General features: G+C 34.2%; 1 long non-coding RNA gene across 1 annotated transcript in view; it reads right to left on the bottom strand.

Moving 5' to 3' along the window:
• Window positions 1–2,520: 2,520 nt before the first annotated feature.
• The window catches only part of LOC111770189 (uncharacterized), a 96,024-nt gene continuing 76,929 nt past the window's right edge, over window positions 2,521–21,615 (bottom strand). The window contains exon 4 of the long non-coding RNA XR_011431446.1: window positions 2,521–2,875. This is a non-coding gene — a long non-coding RNA (uncharacterized lncRNA). The remainder of the gene's footprint in view (window positions 2,876–21,615) is intronic.

Below are 21,615 nucleotides of genomic sequence, written 5' to 3'. Positions count from 1 at the left end.
CCCAGACCTCTCAGCAGCTTTTGTCTGAAATAGACCTTCTGCAACTTGGAACTTGGGGGAGATAAGAAATGTTAACAGCCTACTTTTCATGGGGCTATAGCATAATCCTCAGCTTGAAATTGGGAAGTGAAGGAGCACCGTGTTCATCCACCCAGGGTGAGCTTCCATCATGCAAAGTTGGGCAGGAGAGGAATGGGGAGTGACTAGATAGAGAGTGGGTCTTGGATCAAAAGCCACATACTCTCATTGTTCTTATCAATATTTATTAAATTTTCTTAAATAAATCTTTCTTATTTACTGTACGACCTTTACACAATTTCCAGAGACTTTTAAATTGTTGCTGTTTTAATCATTTTCACCAGCATGGTTGTTTTGGGGAGAGGCTCCATGAAGCTGTTCAGGTTGCTGTTCAGGAGTTTGCATCTATACAAATATTTTGACCTAATTGGTTTGTAAGAAGTTAGATAGTGACTAATCAATCACGCCAATAAAGTCAGAATGTGGGAAATCAGGGTTGATGTGAAAAACTACACTTTCCCCACAGAATAGCAGCACCCTTGGAGTTCTCAGCTCTTCAACCCCTGCCTTTAACCCATTCATTCATTTGACTATTTGCTTTAAAATGTCATCTATGCAAAATAGCAGTGAGATTTGCATGCTAGATGTACATAGGAGGAATAGAAATGATCATTACTTTGCGAGAATTTACACTTTAATACAAGCGATAAGAATAAAAAAGAACAAAAGAGGAAGTAGCTCCAGATAAACAAACAAAACAGTAAGTGTGCAAGGAGAAGGAACATAGGATTGGTTGGAATCATTCTAGAAAACTTCCTGGACATGGAAGAATTGAAGGAATTTGAAAAGAGACTGAGCACTATGGTAATTATACAGTAAGGAGGATTTCAAAGGAGAATGATTGTACATTGTCAACAAAAAATGAAGGTTTGGGGCTGGCCTGGTGATGTAGTGGTCAAGTTTGTGCGCTCCTCTTCGGTAGCCTGGGATTCACAGGTTTGGATCCTGGGCACGGACCTAGCACTGCTTGTCAAGCCGTGCTGTGGCAGCATCCCATATAAAATAGAGGAAGATTGGCACAGATGTTAGCTCACTGACAATCTTCCTCAAGCAAAAAGAGGAAGATTGGCAATAGATGTTAGCTCAGGGCCAATCTTCCTCACAATGAAAAAAGAAAAGAAGGTTTTTTTTTTAGCAGCTCAATTGAGAAAAGATTTTATCAAGTTCAGTTATCTGACTCTAACATGCCTGAGAGCTTTAGACCAGGACTGAGGAAACCTGGCAGTTGAGTTTATGTATCCTAGTGGTTGCTGAGGAAGAAATGATGGCATGTCAAAAAGTAAATTAAGTAGTGCTGGTGGAAAATGTTGGATAAGTAAGCCATGAAATCTAGGCAGGTTAGGGAGTCAACTGAAGCCAAAACCAGAATCCCAAATTAGGAGAATGGGATGTGATTGTTAAGCAACAAGAAACCACAATAGAAATGCTACTTAGAATTAGAAGGAATGGAATAAGAAAGATTTTAGAGATGGAAATAGGAAAAACAACTTGAGTGCCTCCCAATAATTATTTTCATGTCCTATAAAGCAGGCATTATTCTACCTATTATAAAACAGTAATATAAAAGACAGACTATAATTTTTACATTCAAAGACTTTATTGTGTGTTTTGGGGATGGGAAAAACAATGAACACTGAATTTTAAATAATGACAAAGCCTAAGTTTTAACCATGGCTACAAGTTAAGTGATGATTAAAGTCATTCCAATGAATTTCTGCAAATTCTTTGGCTGAGAAATGAATGGTTGGGAAAACAGAGTCTTTGAGATCTTTCGAAGCTCTATTCTTTAACTTCTCAGAAGTCACGGGCTACCGGAGGCAACAAAATGGATGACGATATTATTACAGATAGAAAGTTATAAGAATGAAAGGAAGACACTGGGGTGCTGACAAGATGAATGGTTTGCACCAAGAACAGTAAAGGTAGGTTATAGGGAAGAAATAGAGATGCTAAAAGATGGTGACCGGAGAGAAGCCAGGGAGAATCACCTGATAGGATAAAGCACAGGATTCAGATTTAAAGAGATACAAATTCAGATCTTGCTTCCCTTACTACAATCTAGTTCTATAATTTTGTATGTGATAGTTATTTCTCTGAACTTAATTGGTGTTTGGACCTACCTTATAGAGGCTTTGTGAAAATTAAATAAAATAATGTAAATACATGTTAGTTACATTTCTGAGAGTTCTAACCTTAAGCAGAATTTTTTTTTGTAATAATGAAAAGATTTGTAATAGTTTCTTCATAAAAAAATAATCAACTTCTTTAAGGAGAAGATTCAATGTATTCAATTTTACCCAGTTCATTCTATTGTCATTTTATTTGCCCAAATTAAAAAAAAAAAAAAAAACACATATGATCTTATAACTAAAAATATCTGCTTGTTAAAAGTGCAGATTTCACATCCCCATCGACAAACATTCTGATTCAAGACATTCGGGGTTCAGTTCAGGAATTTATTTATTAATATCTGGGGTGATTCTGATGTAGGAAGCCTGAGGACCACATCTTGAGAAATACTGCTGTAGTGCTTTGATTTGCATACATAATTGCACATTGGATTCATGTAGAGAACTTTAAAAAGTACTGACATTTGGGTCCACATGTAGGGTTCTTAATTAAATAGACTGGAGCGTGCCTTAGGCATTGGAGTTCCAAAGTCTGCCCAGGTGATTCTAATGGGCAGCTATGGTTAAGACCCACTGATTACTTTAAAGGACGTTCCTCGAGTCTGTTAATTTTTTTCTTCAAAACTTGATAGGACAGCTTTTCAATGATATTTACCAGCATAGAGAACCTGGAATTAAAAAGTCCTCAAGTTTTTAGTATGTCATAGACTGTAAAGAATAGAATTCATCCTCACCCTTTAAATAAAAAGCTTGCTGAGGAAAGCAGCTTTGAATAGTTTTGATTCTTTTTCCTTCCTGTAATCTTGTCTCCTACGCGTGCAATTTACTATTTTCTCTCATCTATTCATTTTCTATAGTCTTATGTTGTATCCATGGCCTTCTTTACTGTCCCACATGTATTATTCGGCATTAATATTCATTAAGTTTAATCCCAAAAGACTCCACTGAACTTCCTCCTTTCTCCAAACCTTCCTATTCCATATAGTTTTTACAAGCCTATCGTGGTGGCGGTGGTAAGCTGCATGTTTTTAGATTATTTATTATTTAAGAAAACAAAACAAAATAAAAATAACTTTGTTTTTCCAAAATACACTTTCTCTTCAGAAATAACCCTCATTCCTCACTCCATTATAGTCAAATGAAATTCCTAAGAGACTGGCTTTGGAAAGCCACTATGAAAAATAGCTTCTGCGATAGTAATACCCAACCTCACACATAGTCAACCAACTGCATTATTCCCAGAGCTTTCCTCCCAGTGAGTTGAAGTCCCTTTGAAGTTAATAGTTCTACATTGGCAAACAAATATAATTACATAAAATGAGCTATCATTCTCTCCCTAGTCCTTAGTACCACTAGTCAACCAAGTGATTTCTTTTTGGATCCACCTTGTTATCTTCCAAGATTGTTGGCAATTCACAGAAGCTGACCAGCTGAGATGCAAGGCGTCGAGGCTGTCTCACAAAGGAAATGGTCCAGCCATGTGAATTTTCATGTTTGTGAGTTTAGTCATTATTACCATTGAACAATTAATTAAAATTAATCAAATCTCATATCCCCCAAACAAATTATACAAACATACATGTACACATAAAATATGTCTTCTTAAAAAGAATGAGTGATCATTCTACTAACTAGCAAGTTTTAAAAGAAATGGCTCCAGCTTTCTCTAAGTTTTCACTAATATCGTTTCAACCGCTCTGAGGAAAGTAAATCAAATAGTTTTGAATCGATCTTCTAAATAACTGATGAATCCACTTTTTTGGCAAGTGGTTATATTTTTATGCATGAAGGCATATTATCAATTAAGAATTTAATTTGCTTCTAAAAAACTCTAAGAATATCACCTGAAATTTGAACTGTTTTCTGTAGGTAATTGAATGAATAAACAATTTTTAATTTTTTCTTTATCGTGCTTTTCTTTGTTTTCCAAATTGTCCACAACAGTCTGTATTTTTGTCAGAAAAATGTAAATGCTATTTTTTAAAGAAAACAAAACAATTTTACTCTCTAAAATATAAATTACCATTGGTAAAAATACTGGCAATAACAAAGAATCTTAAACCTAATCACTTGAACCTAATCACTAATTATATATATATATATACACATAAAATTTTCATTTGGAATTTATTTTTATTGAATTGTCTTTCTAGAAATACAAGCATGCACCTCTATTTAAAGTTCTGAACATTTATAGATATAATGTATTTAAATTAACTCTAAGTTAAATTTCATTAATATCTACAAGGCCATTTCATTTATTTGAAATATAAATTTTAATTCACAATGAGTAAAGAGAATCAGTTATGAAGATAAATCTAACGAATAGATTAATGAAGTCATTTCTAGTCATTTTTAAAGCTATGAAATTTTGTTTTCTAAAATTTCATTTTGTATTTTATTTACAGATGCGAGACAAAATCTTTGTTTAACCAAACAGAGAGATGGATCAAAACAAAAATATACTAAAATTTTTTCTAACTCTAAAATGTCTGATTTTATCATTTATAAGTGTTCGAGATTGCAATGTTACGCCAACCCTTTCTTGGTGAATCTGCTACTTTTTTCCTGCGTGGTATTTGACTTTTGGGTGGTCATGGTCTATCGTGTGAAAACACTGACGTAGGCTTGTAGCTTATGATGCCAAACAGATCCAGATGGCTTCTTATTAAAATCTAGCTACTGGGAGAAATTCATATACATAAATTCAGTTTCATACATATTAAGGTAATCTGATCACAGAGTTTAATCTTGATTTCAAAGAAATTCATGGTTCTAACCCTTATAGTCTCTTGACTTCAGCATCCCGATACTTTTCTGAACAGTGACTTTTGGTGATCATACTGTTGGTCAGAATGCTTTAGCGAGTAAAGACACTCAGTTTAATCATTTACATTTGCTTTCTATTTTCTGTCTGCTCTATATTGTATTGCTCTAATTTATTTTAAACATACATATAACTAAAATTACTATTGACGTTTTAAAAGTGTTGTTTATCTGCCCACTAATGAATATAGTGATCTAACTTGCAACAGATTTATGAACTTATTTTAAGCAATTATTTGGTTATAAATTATACAAGATTGTCTTCTCATATGTGATTTTTAAATTACTGAATGGTTTATTGCCCATTCTTATAAATATGTATATAGATTCTTAGCCATGGAATCATAAAGTAAGGAAAAAGTTAAAATGAGGAAAACTTTTAGACATTAAATAAATCTTTTGAAGGATTCACATTAGACCTTCCGTATGGTGAAATAATATCAAAAGATTTAGTGGTTCATTTTCTTATGACATACAATATACATAGTCAATAAATCACTTGGAAATTGAATTCATATATATGTAAGACCAACATTTGCATGAATATTTTCAGCCAAGGTTCCCCCATTCATTTTCAAAATATCATGAAGGAATAAAAAATGGTCTGAGGTAGGTTTAGAGCATATATTTGCTACATAGAGTAAAGAAGTGGAAACGATTATGATGTATTAATGTTGAATATAAACAAATAATATTAACTTTAGTTACAGAATATAGAACCACGTTTACTTGAACAAATATAATCTTAATTAGGATACTGAAAATTATTAAAGAAAAAAATGAAAGTTGTTTTGTTATTGACTTCTTCTTAATTGTAAGGAACAAAGGAAATACAAATAAAATATGAAAATTAAAATGTTTGATCCTTCAAGATGCATTTTATTCCACATAAGAGAAAATCCAGCCTGGACTGTCTTAAACACAAGAAGAAATTCATTGACTTATGGAGCCAAAGAGTCAAAAAGCAGTCTCGCCTCAGAGGTGCCTTATTTTTGTGTTCCACATTGTCAGTAGCATCCACTGCATGACTTCGATCTGTGTCACCGTCAGCCTTAAGCTGATTAACTCCATGATGACGAGGTGGCAGCAGAAATTTCAAGGCTCACATCAGCACAGTACTAAGCACATTCAAAGCAAAAGTCCCAAGTTCATTCTGCTTTGAATTTAACAAGCCTGGATCAGTCTTTGCTCACAGGGATTGCACTCTGAATGACTTTTGTCTAGGTTAGGTCCTCCTTCCAGAACCAGTCACAGGGACAAGAATGATGGGCTATACTTTTACACAATACATTTAGACATTAGGACCAACCAAAATAATGGGAATTTCTGTTGTCATATAACAAAACCACAGGTGAAAGGTAATAACATGGATTTGTGTTTTTCTTATAGGTTGGCCACTCATTCTTCCAACACCGAATAGCTTAAGATTTGTTCATTATTCTTGAAATTCAAAAGTGTCACAGGTATAAGTTTAGATATGCATCTCTTTTCATCATTTTTTTTCTCGTCATTTTGATCTGACAAGTCTAAACCTTCTCAGTTTAGGAAATTGTACTTTATTATTTCACCCCCATCTGCTCTTTTGTCAGTTTACATATAGCTCTCTCCATCTCTTAATCTTTTTATTTATTGCAGTCATCTCTTTATCATCTCTTTTGAGTTCTGAGAGAATTTCTTGAGCAAATTTTTTCTTTTCAATCAATTATTCGGTATTCTGTGGTATCATAACAACTGTGTGGTAACTACTTCATTTAAAAAATTTAACAATCCTGTGTCAACTGAAAGTAATCTTTACAGGGTTCGTTATGTGTCCTTTATTTGCACTCAACGTCCTTTTAAATCTTATATAAACCATAAAATAATTATGCATGTGCACAAGGGTATGTGTGTAATTTTTTGATTCAATGAAATTGACTCTTGCTTTCTGTTGTACAGTTATATAAATTTTAAATCATAAAGATATCCATGTTGCCACCACTGAAGTCAACATCCGATACTGTTCCATCACCTCTAAAACCTTCCTCCTGCTATCCCCTTCTAGTCACGTCCTCCCCCAGTCCCTACTCCCAGTACTGCTCATCTGTTCACCATCACTACCATTTTGTCTTTTCTAGAATGGAATCATTATAGTATGTAAACTTTGGAGACGAGTTTTTATCACTCTGGAGAAAGATCTTGAGATCCACCCAAATTGTTGTTTATCAAAAGTTTGTCCTTTTTTATTGTATGGATGTACCACAGTTTATCCATTCATCTGCTGAAGGTAAATTCTTATTGGGAAATTTTGCATAGAGCTGCTACTGACATCCATGTATAAGTTTTAGTGTGATAAGCTTTCATCTCTTTTGGTTACATACGCAGGAGTGGGATAGCTGGGTCATTCGGTAGTTGTGAGAAACTCTGTAGCTGAAACACGTTGCTTTCCCACCAACAGAGAAGAGTTACATTTGCTCTATATTCTCATCAGCCCTTAGTACTGTATTTTTTATTTTAGCCATTCTAGAAGGTGTGTAGTGGTATCTCATTGTGGTTTTAATTTGCATTTGTTTAATGACTAATGATGTTACGTTTCCATGTACTTAACTTGCCATCCTTCTAGACTCTTTTGTGAAGTGTCTGTTCAAGTTTTTACCCCCTTTTTCTTTTGAGGAAGATTAGCCTTGAGCTAACATCTGCTGCTGATCCTCCACTTTTTTTCTTTTTTTTTTTTTTTTTGTGCTGAGGAAGACTGGCCCTGAGCTAACATCTGTGCCTCTCTTCCTCTACTTTATATGTGGGATGTCTGCCACAGCATGGCTTGCCAAGTGGTGCCAATTCCACACTGAAGATCCGAGCTGGAGAACCCGGGCCTCCGAAGAGGAATAAGCGAACTTAACCGCTGCATCACCCAGCCAGCCCCACCCAGTTTTAATTATGTATTTTCTTACTGTTGAGATTTGAGACTTGTTTATACATTCTGACATTCTAGCCCTTTGTTGAATTTTTGATTTGCAAATATGTTCTCCAAGTCTGTAGTTTGTCATTTCACTCTCTTAATAGTGCCTCTCAGAGAGTGAAAGCTTTTAATTCTGATGATGTCCAATTACTTTTTTCAATTTATGGATTGTGCTTTTGGTGTCATGCCTAAAAGCTCTGCCTAGTACCAGATTTTCTCACATATTTCCTTCTAAATGTTTCATAGTTTTATGTTTTACATTTATATCTGTGATCCATTTTGAGTAAATTTTTGTATAAAGTAAGATGTTTCAGTTCAGATTCTTTTTTATCTTTTCCTTTCATTTTTATTTTACATATGGATGACCAATTGTTTCAACATCATCTCCTCCTTTATTAATTGCATTTCTTTCTCAACTTTGTCAAAGAGCAAATGGCCATACTTTGTGTGAATATACTTCTAGACTCTCTATTCTGTTCTATTGATCTGTGTGTCTATCTCTTTACTGAAACCACATCTTATTGCTTTATAGTAATTCTTAAAATTGAGCAGTGTGACTCCTCTAATTTTATTATTTTTTAAAATTGTTTTACCTATTCTCATTTCTTTGCCCTTCCATATGCTTTTTGAATCAGTTTTTGAATCTCTATTTGTAAAAGTCCTTTTGGGTTTTTTATTGATATTGCATTAAATCTATAGATCTATTTGGGGAGAATTAAAAATCTTTTTATGTTGAATCTTCCAGTCTGGGAAAACATCTTTCCACTTATGTAGGTCTTCTTTTATCTCTTTTATCAGCATGTTGCAGTCTTCCGCAAAGAGATTCTGAAATTTTATTAAATTTACACGTTATATTTGTTGGAGCTATTGTAAATGGTATCGTACTTTTAATTGGTTTTTCAGTTGCATGTTGCTATTATATAGAAATATAATTGTGTGCTGTCCCATATCTTGTAACTTTGCTAAACTCTTCATTGTTCTTAGAATTTTGTTTGGTTTTTGTTCTTAGATTCCTTGGGATTTTCTACACAGACTTTGTGTTGTCTGTGAATAGATACAGTTTTATTTCTTCCTTTCCAATATGTATGCCTTTAAAAGAAATCTTTGTCTTTCCTCATTGCTCTGGCTAAAATTTCCAGTAGGAGTGATGAGAATGGATATTCTTTTTTTTTTTTTTTTTTTTGAGGAAGATTAGCCTTGAGCTAACTACTGACAGTCCTCCTCTTTGTTGCTGAGGAAGCCTGGCCCTGAGCTAACATACATGCCCATCTTCCTCTACTTTGTATGTGGGACGCCTACCACAGCATGGTGTGCCAAGCGGTGCCATGTCCGCACCCAGGATCTGAACCGGCGAACCCTGGGCTGCCGAGAAGCCAAACGTGCAAACTTAACCTCTGCGCCACCAGACCAGCCCCAAGAATGGATATTCTTGACCTATTTCCAACCTTAGGGGAAAACTTCATAGACATGTTATTAATAGTTCCCCTCTCCCCCAGTTTTCTGTAGTTTTATTTCTCTTGAAGGTGTTTAAAGGGTGATGATTGCTTTGACTTTTCGCATGAACCTCCTTTCCTTAGAAAATTGAATGAATTTACTTGCTTGTCATAATTAGAGAACAAGAGATCATGTGGGCCCAAGTTAAAAGCTTTTAGTACCAGACAAATGCTAGAAGGGAAAAGATATGGTTTCCTGGGGCAATTGTCTGCTGTTTACTGCTGTGGCAGACCAAAATTAGCAAAGATCAGTCCCAATTATCCAAGTCAATTAACATACATGAACATCAACTGTTTGATCCCAGTTATCAAAACAAGACAGCCACTGGAAAGATACCAGGAAGAACTATGCCAAATTTTATTGATACCTATTGATTATTAGGGTATATTGGAATGGATATAAAAAGCTACATCTGAGAGATATTTCTTTTGATGTCTGATCAGACACAGGAATTGAAAGAGAGTGAGGACTACGTCATTTTGTATGAATATTTAGATTGGATGTACACTGTTAATGATCCAGTGGATGTAAAATAGATTTTCTCCAATTAAGAATTTATATTTAGAAAGAAAAAACAAGTATAACTTCTACACACAGATGGAGAGACTTATTTTTCCTTTTCATTTAGTTACACACGAATTTTTTTTCTTTACAAGCTCAAGGAAGTAAGTGGGTTGAAAATTAGACACTAACTCAAGACTCCTACAAATCATATGCTCAGTGGTTTTAGAAAATCACTATATAATTCATAGTTGGACAAGACCATAGGGCAATTATTAGTTTGTGTTATTTTTCTTCAATGGTTAGCTCATCACTGATCAATTAAATTTTACAGAGCTCTCATTTTACAGAAATGAGAAAGATACACTCATGAGAAAATCATTATATTTCTCCTGAGCCATAGGTACATCATTTATATTTATGTTTTATATATTTGTTTATGTATTTATATCATACATATATATTTTAAAATATATATTTCTTGAAAGAAAAACAAACAATTACAATTGACTGCTATAACTGTGTTATATAAAGTTGATTATTATATTCGCTTTACTTTTGCATATATTTGATAATTTCCAAAATAAAAATATACTTATTTTCATGAAATCCCATGATTCTTACAAAATCTTTCCATAAATATCATGAGTAGACTTTTAAAAATTCTAATATGCTTGTGTAAGTGAAATAATAAAATGTTACCTATGAAATATTTAAGACCTCATAGAAACCAAACTTGAAATTAAGAAACTCACATGCAGCCTGAAAGATTTGGCTCAGAAATGGGACAGATGGAAAATCATCCACCAGAAGAATAAGATAAAATAAAGATTTGTATAAAAGAAAAAAAAAGTATTAAAATGGTGAACCAAAAAAAATTTTAAGTAATAGGAGCAATATTAAAGTCAGATGTTTTATTGTTCTCTGGTATTCACTTATCTTATAAAATTGCTTTGTATATGGGTAGTAGGGACTAAATTAATTGACCTAAAATGGCTAGATTCTATCTTTCATTCATAAAAAGAGGTAATTACTGAACAATCTATGGATGGCACTATTTGTTAAATTTCACTTTCAACCAACTGCTTTTTGGCATAATTCAGTGTAATGACCAATTTGTTTATAAGGGGATCTGACATACCAATTGGTGATCAACCTCCAAATACCCAATCTCATAGACAATATATATCACTGTCTATGCTTAGAGTCACTGTCTAATAATAATAACTAAAATGTATTGAATACTTCCTCTGAGCCAGGAACTCTCCTACATGATAGGGGCTGGAATTCCATTTAATCCTCACCACAAAACTATAATGTAAGTACTGTCATTACCCTTTATTACATAAATGAGGAAATCACGGTTTAGATATCTTGCCTTCCAAGTAGTTTCAGAAGCTTTCTTCTGTTTAAATATGGAAAACAAAGTATGGAAGACTGACAAAGGAATGTAATGATAGTTTAACACTTACTGGTAAAAACTATAACATTTTCTCACTCCTAAATTATAATGCAATCTTTGAAAGCATCACATAAAAACCAAAACCCTAAGGAACTTATTAAAAATTTAGCACTCTCTGCTCATGTGGGAGTATAGATTTCACTTTCTGAAGAGATTATTATAGATATGCCTTGAATAACATGCAAATATCACACAGAGTGGGTTGGATAACTCAGTTGGGTTTTCCTAAAACTTATTACCTCAAAATCTTAACTACATGAGTAAATGTATATCCACGCAAATGTACAACTCTAAAGGAACATCTCAGTGTGAGTTAGCAGAATAACGAAACTAAACAATTAACTGGATACAGAAAAACAAGCAGAGTGAGATGAGTATGTGATGGGGGAAACGTTAAGTATAAGAGAAGGGAGCATGGACAGCCCACAAGGCAGGAAGAGAACAGTGATCTGGGAGTACAAGATTTATCCGGAAAATGCTGAGGTCTGTTCATTCTACAGGAAGTAAATTCTTTCCATTTAAATTTATATTTTAAATGCAAGAATAGAAAATTTCTAATTCCTGTCTACTCCAAAACCTACCTGCATTCATGACCTACTTTGATCTAGGACATTCTATGTGCTAAGCTCCATCAAGCAGCCAAGAGCATACCATACCTGGTACACTTTTAACCACATTTTTTCCTGAAATTCTAATTCACGGACTAAATTCAAAGATAAAAATTAATGACCCAAATCAAAGGCCTAAGAACAGCAAAAATAACAATTTGCATTTATATAACTATCATCTTTTTTTATTAAAATGTTTTCATTTTCATGATTTCATTTCCAATGGTTACTCATTAGTTCAGAAATGATTACATAGGAATCACATAAACATTCCAAACAGAACCACACTAATGTGTAAGTTCCTTTGACATCTGGAAATGTGTATTTTAGCTCTGTATCTCCTTTTCTAGTACAGCGCCTGGCACCAGAACCACCTTGAGACCTCAGCAAGAGGGGACCTGACCCTGAGCCTGGAGCTTCTGAGGACTGACTCTGATTGTCCTCACCTCCCCACAGCTGCACTTCTCTCTCTCCATGAGGCAGAGTCCTCAAGGTCAAGAGGACTTGCTCACTCTCAGCCCACAGCCTCCGGGCTGTTGATTGGGGTTTCCTGAACTCCAGATTTCCCTCACAAAAACGGCCCAGAAACCCCATCCGGGCCCGAGTGAGCCCTTCCCTGGGTCTTTCCAGAAAGACCTGCACAGCTGATGTAGGCATCCCTGGGTCCCAAGGGCATCCCAGGTGCCTCTCGACACGCATGAGAGAACCAGGGCGCAGCGAAAAGCAGCAAGGTGAGCTGCAGACCAGGGCTGGCTGCTGCCAAGTCCTAGTGGGGAATTAAAGGCGTCCAAAACTTGGAAGTTTGAAGTAGGCATTTCAGGACGTTCTGAGGGTATATATTGCGTGCCTCTTAGGCACACTCATGCTCATTTCATAAAGATATTAATATAATTAATTAAAATAAAGAACTAACTATTGGTCACTGTTTTAATCAGAATGGACAGTAAAAACAGCCCTCAAATCTCAGAAGCTTAACACAACGAAAGTTTCTTGTTCACATACTTTATCTGTGAATATTAAGAAATATAAATCAAGATAATTAACCAACTGTGTTTGCTTCCAATTTTGAAAAATAAATATAAACATAAATATAATAAACTCATATATTTATTTCATAAACATTTTTGCATTTTAGCAAAATCACTAATATTCACATATAATCAAGATTTTCACATAATTTGATACATTTTTACCTAATTAGATAAAATTTTTGAGTAATTTCAATATTAATTTATTTCTTAGTTAATTTCAATTTAAAGAAAATTGAAGATAGCATGATAAATCATTTCCATAAAATATTAAAAATACTTTAATGTCATCAATGTAAAATCACTATTATATTACAGTTTTTACTGACCCTTGAAGAAATATCCAGTATGTGCAAAGAATATTTCTTAATTTTTCTCTCCCATTTTAATGCTGAAATATTATAAGGAAAATTGAAAATAGCAGTATATCGCTCAGTTTCTTTAAAAGGTCTTCTCAATTAAACTATGCCTGAAATCTACAATGGACAGAAATAGAATTATATTACAGAATTATTTTTAATATTTTTACCTGGATGTTCCTCTTAATTACAGAAACATATTTCTTCCTTGTTATAATTTCCTTAAATAAATTGAATGTCATATTTTATATTTCATATAAAATTTGTTTTAACAAGTTTCTCTAAAATTTATGTGTGTGAGCATTTAATCCTTTTAAAAGGTGAAATAAAACTTGATTTTTTTTACTGTAGTTGTAAGGTTTTACTAACAGCATTAATTATAAGCAACAATTCATACCAAATAAGTATGGATAGTGCAAACTAAAAATTAATTCCAGTTTTCTGTCAAAGAACATGATTTCCTTCTTTTTTGAGAATTTTCTGTATTTTTCTAGTGTATTTCATAAAGTCTAGTACAAATCTAATTGCTTTGACAGTATTCACTTGGAATTCCAGTAGTGCGCCCAAGAGTAGCTGAAAGGTCAAATCTGATATAAGTTTCATCAAGATATTTCATCTTCAGGAAGATCTGGGTATTACTGAATGTTATCTTTCACTTGTCCAAATTGCTAACAGCATAATTGAAACCATCATATCTCTCAGTAAAAGTTCAATTAATACTCTATATTAGGCATAAAATTCTTATGATTTTTTGGGCTAACTTCTGTCTTGCACACTTTTTTCTTCACCAAGCTTGTTACCTCCATTTTCATAGACTTGTCCTCAATAATGCTTCAAATCAATACTTAAAACTGAAAGTCTTTTCAGTGTCCACATTAGTCTAAACTTTTACTTTAAAAACAAGTGTAAAACCAGTGAAATACTCATTAATTTTGACTTCTTTGTTTCCTGTTTATTCAATTATAAGGGTAATAAATATTTTGACATAATTTTTATCCCTGACATACTATATTTGAAAGATTTTGTCTTTGATACTATTTAGTTGAAGTAGGAATTATTTACTCTTTATTTTATGAATAAATTCTTTTCACACTTTATTACCTATTAAGTTTATTTTGAATTTTTCCCTCCTGAAAAATTTTTCCCTTTTGATAGTGATTATTTCATTATTTCTATCTGCCTTACATGTCAAATTACTAAATCATATCTATTGCAGCCATATGTTTGAAATGCCTTGTTATTAGTACCATGAATGTAAAAAACATGTTTGGTGAAATATTGAGCACACAATATTGCTCTTTTAAGAAAGTCATGCCAAAGGCCTATATCATAATTTACTTCTTTAATTTATTGGATATTGTTTGATATTTTTTGTCTTTTTCTTTTCAGATCCTGTAATTAATGGCATGAGTCTTTTTTTTTCTGTGCAAGTAAGGAATTAGTATTACACTTTACACATTACCTCTATCCCTATAAACATGCAAACTGATAATATGAAGTTTTTAATATTGCAAAATGTTCCTTAACCCTCAAGAACAACTACTGCGTATACTGTGCTAATTCATTAGTAGCTACAGAATCACAAAGAAATAAAAAATACAGAAAGAAGCAGGCAAATGGATACAGAGAAGTACTGGGACGCTTCATAATGAAGTCTTAAGGAAGGTGCACTTTGAAGTATTTTTCACCCAAGTAAACTTCAGCAGCGTAAACTGCAAACCAACGGGGTATTCGAGTGCAGCTGTCTCTTGTTTTGAGGACATGGAACAAACGAGGTGGAGCAGCATTTTCTTTTTTTTTTTTTTTCTTAAAGATTTTATTTTTCACTTGTTCTCCCCAAAGTCCCCCGGTACATAGTTGTATATTCTTCGTTGTGGGTTCTTCTAGCTGTGGCATGCTGGACGCCGCCTCAGCGTGGCTTGATGAGCGGTGCCATGTCCGCGCCCAGGACTCGAACCAACGAAACACTGGGCCGCCTGCAGCGGAGTGCGCAAACTTAACCACTCGGCCACGGGGCCAGCCCCTGGAGCAGCATTTTCTTGGTGCCTGAGTTTCGCTATCTGCAATAGTAGAAAATTCAGGGTCATGGGTGGAGTTCTGTCATGCTGAGCGCAGGATGCTCAGGGACAAAGGTGCCCAGGCACTCTTTAATAAATTTGTTTTGCATTTCTAATACCTAGAAATGATTGACCCACGTATCATTTAGAATTGTGTTTTCAAATATTTGGAAGATATTCCAAAAATTTTCCCGTGATCTTTCTCCTACTGACTTCTACTTGAATGCCACTGTGGTCAAAGAGCAAACTTCATATGACTTGAATCCTTTGCAACTCATTTGTTCTTGTTTTACAGTCCAGAGTATATTCTATTTGGCAAATGTTCCAGGTACTCCTGACAAAATGTGTATTCTGTTACATTTGGCTGGAAGTGTTCTATGAGTGTCAATTAGGCCAAGTTCATTGGTAACGTTCTTCAAATGTTCTCTATTCTTACTGATTTTCTTTCTAATTGTTTTCTCAATTATCGAGAGCAAGTGTTAAATTTTTCAACAGAAATTGTGGATTTATCTACTTCTGCTTGAAATTTTATCTGTTTTTGATTCATGCACTGGAAGCTCTGTTATTAGGTTCATAAATGTTTATGATTATGTCCTATTGATAAATTAATAAACTTTTTGTCACTAATGAACAGCCTCCTTAATCCTTGGTAATATTCTTTGTTTTATAATGTACTTAGTACTCCACATTTCCTTAATGAGTATTAGCATTGTATATCCTTTTCCATCATTTTACTTTTAATCCATTCAAGTCTTTATTTAAAGAGTATTTCTTGTACGCGGCATAGAGTTGTCAAGCTTTTTATCCACTCTCACAAAATCTGAGAGTGTATTTACTTTTCAATGTACTTTATTTTCACATTTAATGTGATTATTAATATATTTTGGTTTATTTCTATTATCTCACTACATGTTTTATATTTGTTCCATTTATTTTTCCCCCTTTTCCTTATCTCTTCTTTTTGATTATTTTTATGATTCCATCGTATCTCCTTTGTTAGCTAATTAGCTATAACTCTTTGCTTTTTACAGCTTGCTGTTTGTTTTGTTAGTGGTTGTTGTTGCTGTACACTTTTTATTTATCGCTATCTTTACCCGGTATTGTGTCACTTCATGTATAATATAAGAAACTTAGTGCACTTCCTTTTCTCCTCTCCTAACCTTTATGCTGTAATTGTCATTCATTATAGAGCAAATATATGTAATAAATCCACAATACGTTGTTATTATTTTATGTGTAGTTATCTCTTAAAGAGATTTAAATAAGAAAAAATTGGCTTTTTCATGGCTTTACAATACAAAATAACACAAGGGAAAATAAATCTGGCCACCTACAGCTATAGCCTGTTTGATTGACCATGCTGTAAGGATATTAAGGAGACTCAGATAACTTCTCATTGTTAAAATATAGCTCTTAGCCTTTTGCTTCCTGAAATCAGAATTTACTGCATAATACTTTAATAATAAAAATTCATATTTCCATTTGTTTCCAATTTTCAATAGCTTGATCCCAAATTTTAAGCTTTTATTTTCGAGTTGTCAAAAGGTTCACACCTCCAGATTTAATATTCAATTTTATCCAGTTGCTTTTCTAAAGTTGACAAGCATGCAAACTGAAAAACAGAAGAATTCATTCATATGCTCTAGTTATAATTGTCTTAATGGGTTGGTTAATACAGTTTCTTCATTCATTTATGCTGCTGTTTCCTGCCAGATTCTCAATAACTCAAATAAATCATTAACACATCCAGATCAAGAATATAATATGGGTTAAATCACTTATTTTCCAAAAACTGTGGCAAAGATTTGTTGTCAGCCTTCCAGATATCCACTTCACCTTTTAAAAGGCTATAATACAATACGAATTTAAGCTCAAGAAAAGCGAAGTCTCAATTGAAGCTATAGTTACAGCTTTGAGGAGATCAAGAAAGCTTCAGATTTCATAAGAAAATACCTCTTAGACAATACAAAGATTTATTTAATGATCTAAATAAATTAAGATAGGCAAATTATCCCTGTAGTTAGAAGTCTAGCTTCTACTAGAAAATGTTGAAACTTTGAACCACATAAATTGCATATTATTAATTAATATAACATATTTCCTAAAGTAAGAAAAAAGACATAACAACAAAACCCAAAGATAAAGTGCTACAGCAAATGTGGCAAGTGAGAATTTAGTATCCTTAGGGGCAAGATAGATGGGCAGCCAACAGGGTACTGCTTATCTATACAATCAAAAGAAATCAAGGACAGACAGTCAAGAGAGGAAAGCAGCAATCCGAATACAAACACAATCTCTGACCAGTTTCTGGACCTGAGCCAGAAGCCACTGACTGAAGAAGAGGACAGTGCACAGAAGGAACGATGCTGCAACACCTCAGCAGCTGTATATGATAGAGACTCCCCGTTCCTTTCCCCAAAGGACACATGGCCGCTTACTTGGTAAAACATACTCTCAGTAAAAGGGAATATACAGGCATTTTGGGTGAGTGAGTGCATACCTTAATTCAAGAAAACTCAGGAGCAGGCCCCGTGGCCGAGTGGTTAAGTTTGTGCACTCTGCTTCCGTGACCCATGGTTTGCCGGTTCTGATCTTGGGTGTAGACTTAGCACCGCTCATCAAGCCATGCTGAGGCGGCGTCCCACATAGCAGAGCCAGAAGGACCTACAGCTAGAATATACAGCTATATACTGGGGGGCTTTGGGGAGAAGAAGAAGAAAAGAAAAAAGAAGATTGGCAACAGATGTTAGCTCAGGTGCCAATCTAAAAAAAAAAAAGAAAGAAAACTCAGGAAGACCATCCCAGTTCCTAATCACCCTGGGGAATCATCTGATAACTGCACCTTTCAACTGCTTTGCCGTTCAGCTCCCTCTGTCCAGATCTTCCCAATCTCTTACGGTTGCTTCTGTCGGCATTCTCCAAGAAACCTCCTATAGGCAAGTCTGCATCTCAGTCTGTTTCCCAAGGAACCCCACTTAAGACGGATGTTAAACTTGGGGATTATTTCAAAAAATTCACTAAAATACAAAATACCATTTGTGTTTATCAGATTGGCAAGGTTAAAAGATTAATGTGATCTAGTTAAGGACGTGAAAACAGCCATTCAGTAACTCATCAGGTGAGTTTAAATTGAAACTAAATTTCTAGGCAGCCATTTAGAAAAGTATATTTACTGCAAGTGTGTATGCATTGATTCCAGCAATACTTCTTTTAGGACTATGTATAGAAAATGATGAATAAGAGTGCCAATATCATATTTGCAAGTTTTTCATTTCAACTTTGTTCATAATAACAATAGATTAAAATGCTACAGGAAAAGAATTAACATCTTGTTACCTCCATACGCTTACATTACATAGCGAGAATTACACAGTAAATGATATGTGTACATATATTTAAATATTTATTCAAATAGCATAAACATCTGACATAATTGGTTATGTATATTTAGGTATATGATAAATCCAAATGTAACACAGAAAACCATCATATTTTATGCATATTATATTATCACTTATAGTATGATTTCAGGTTTATATATTCCTTACATTGTATGTGTTCCCTAATTTTTTAATGAAAATTAAGAATAAAGTTATTTTATTAAAAAAATGACAAATTTTGGGTATTTGGTTCTAGGTTTCTTGATATGCTTTTCTAGCCTTGATAGAGCAGATGAGAAAATCAAGGCATGTATAAATGCAGTATCCTTAGAGAGAACAATAAATTAAAATGTTGTTTCTACTCTGTCTTCATCCAGAATTTTATTTCCCGATTAAGTTTTATAAATTACAGGTAACATAAGAAACACAGAAAGAGGGGCTGGCCCAGTGGCATAGCAGTTAAGTTCGCACATTCTGCTTAGGCGGCCTGGGGTTTGCCAGTTTGGATCCCGGGTGTGGACTATGCATTGCTTGTCAAGCCATGCTGTGGCAGGCACCCCACATATAAAATAGAGGAAGGTGGGCACAGACGTTAGCTCAGGGCCAGTCTTCCTCAGCAAAAAAGAGGAGGATTGGCCGCAATGTTAGCTCAGGGCTAATCTTCCACACACACAAAAAAAATACAGAAAGAGACTCGTTTCTCTCTTTTCAGACTTTTTCTCTTGGTCTTCTCTTTTCTTCTCCCTTTAATTTTCTTTTTTTCTCCCTACAACTTCAATTTGGACTTTTGCTTATCATTATCAGATCAAAGCTTTTACACTGACAAACAGATAATTAGCACAGCACAGTGGCTGCCACATAAAAAATTCTAACACATATGAAATATGTGCATTAGTAGCAATCACTGGCATTGTTTAACCTGGTTGGTGGGAAATAGGGTGTTTTTTTTTTTTTGTCAGTGTTTGCATGTTACTGTCCCATAACTCTCTCTGAAATAGTGCAATACAGGGTTTGGTGTTCTCAGAATAATGCTCTCTGAAATCTTCCTGGCACTAACAGCATAAGTGCTTACTATAAAAGTTCCAGTCGCTGCCCACAGCAGTCCAGCAAGAAAACTGCTTATTGCGTATATCCTTTGTGTATGTTGCTTGCCATGAGAGACAGGAAGAAGAAAGAAAGGGAGTTTCAACTACATTAAATTATGGCAGATATTGATAGAGTGGAATACACATGCATAGTTGGGGTGATGAAGAAAACAAATGCCTCAGCAGTTTTAGAAGGAAATCCACCCTCAGTTAGACAAGAGAGAGAACAGGAGCTCCCAGAGGTTATGAAGCCCGAGAAGAGATGGATAGCTTGAAGAGAAAAGTGAAGTGACATAAAAAAATCAAAGAATATTTTACCCACAGAAAGGAAATCAATGAAAATGACGAACTGCCATTCAAAGGAAATAAACTGATTATTTCAGCTTCCCCAAGAAGGGAAATGCTGCCGGTAATCCATCAGGATGAGCAGGATGTTGGAAAGTGAGGGAGGAAGCCTAGATGTGGTCATCTAACTATCTTTCTTATTCTAGTCCAAAAAGAAAGTATTAGCTAGATGTTGGAAACATAATTTAAAGTGAATTTCTTTAGTACAATAAAGCTCATTGGAATGCATATATTTTCTAATTCTTTTCTATGTTTTTCTTTTATACTTTATAAATGAGATTTTCCAAAAATATTAAAGACACAATGTGTATGCAACGTTTAAAGAGTAATAATAAAATGAACTGCCCATGTACAAACCAAACAACTTAAGAAATAGGACTTTATCCAAATCTTAGGAGCTCACTGGGTTTCCCTCCCTGAGGATGATCCCCCTTTACCCCAGCAGAAGGACCACTCCCCGATCGCTGATGAAATCATGCATTTGATTTTCTTTATATCTGTCAGCTATAAATATATGCACAACATGTCATTCAATTTGTTCTCTTTTTAATGTGTTTATAAGCAGAATCAAACTGTATGTATTTTTTAACTTGCTATTTTCATTCCGCTTTCTTGTTCTGAGATTCATACATGTTTATTGTGTATAGTCTATTGTATGATGTATTACAATTTACCCATTCAGTTGATCGTTGAAAGGCGGTTGGGTTGTTTGCAATGTTGCTATTACAAATAAGGACACCTTCTAATACATGGACCTACAGAATGTATATTTTCAAATTTATTACCTTGAAAAGTTTTTTAAAGAGATTTTTTATTAATTTTGTACCTCACAGCACTGTATAAGAGTTTCCTTTTCCTCCATCCTTGACAAAACTTAGTACTGTTCTATAGTCTAACTTTTGCCAATTACCTATTGTTTGCCATGCTTTCCGTTTACACTTGCCTGATGATCAATAAGGTTGAACACTTCATCATAAACTTATTCAATATTTCTATTTTCTTCTGTGGAATTCCTGTTCATGACTTTTGCTACTATTTTGCTGTGATGTTTCCCTTTTACTAACAGTTTTGAACAAGCCCTCCATATATTCAGGATACTGAAATTCGATAAGCCATAAGTTGCTATAACGTTTTTGAGACTGTAACTTACGTTTTTACTCTTTTTCTGATTTCCTTGTATGCACAGACATCATCAAACTTATCAAATGTTTTGTATATGGTTTGTATTTAGTGATCTTGTTTTAAAAGAAATTTTTAAAAGCACTTATACTATGAAATCAAAAGAATTTATTCTCCAGGGGGCCAGGCTGGTGGCACAGTGATTAAGT

This window comes from Equus caballus, chromosome 23, assembly GCF_041296265.1.
Source record: "Equus caballus isolate H_3958 breed thoroughbred chromosome 23, TB-T2T, whole genome shotgun sequence".
NCBI classification, from domain to species: Eukaryota; Metazoa; Chordata; class Mammalia; order Perissodactyla; family Equidae; genus Equus; species Equus caballus.
Note: the sequence above shows the minus strand (reverse complement) of the source record. Positions and strands in the feature narration are given on the sequence as shown.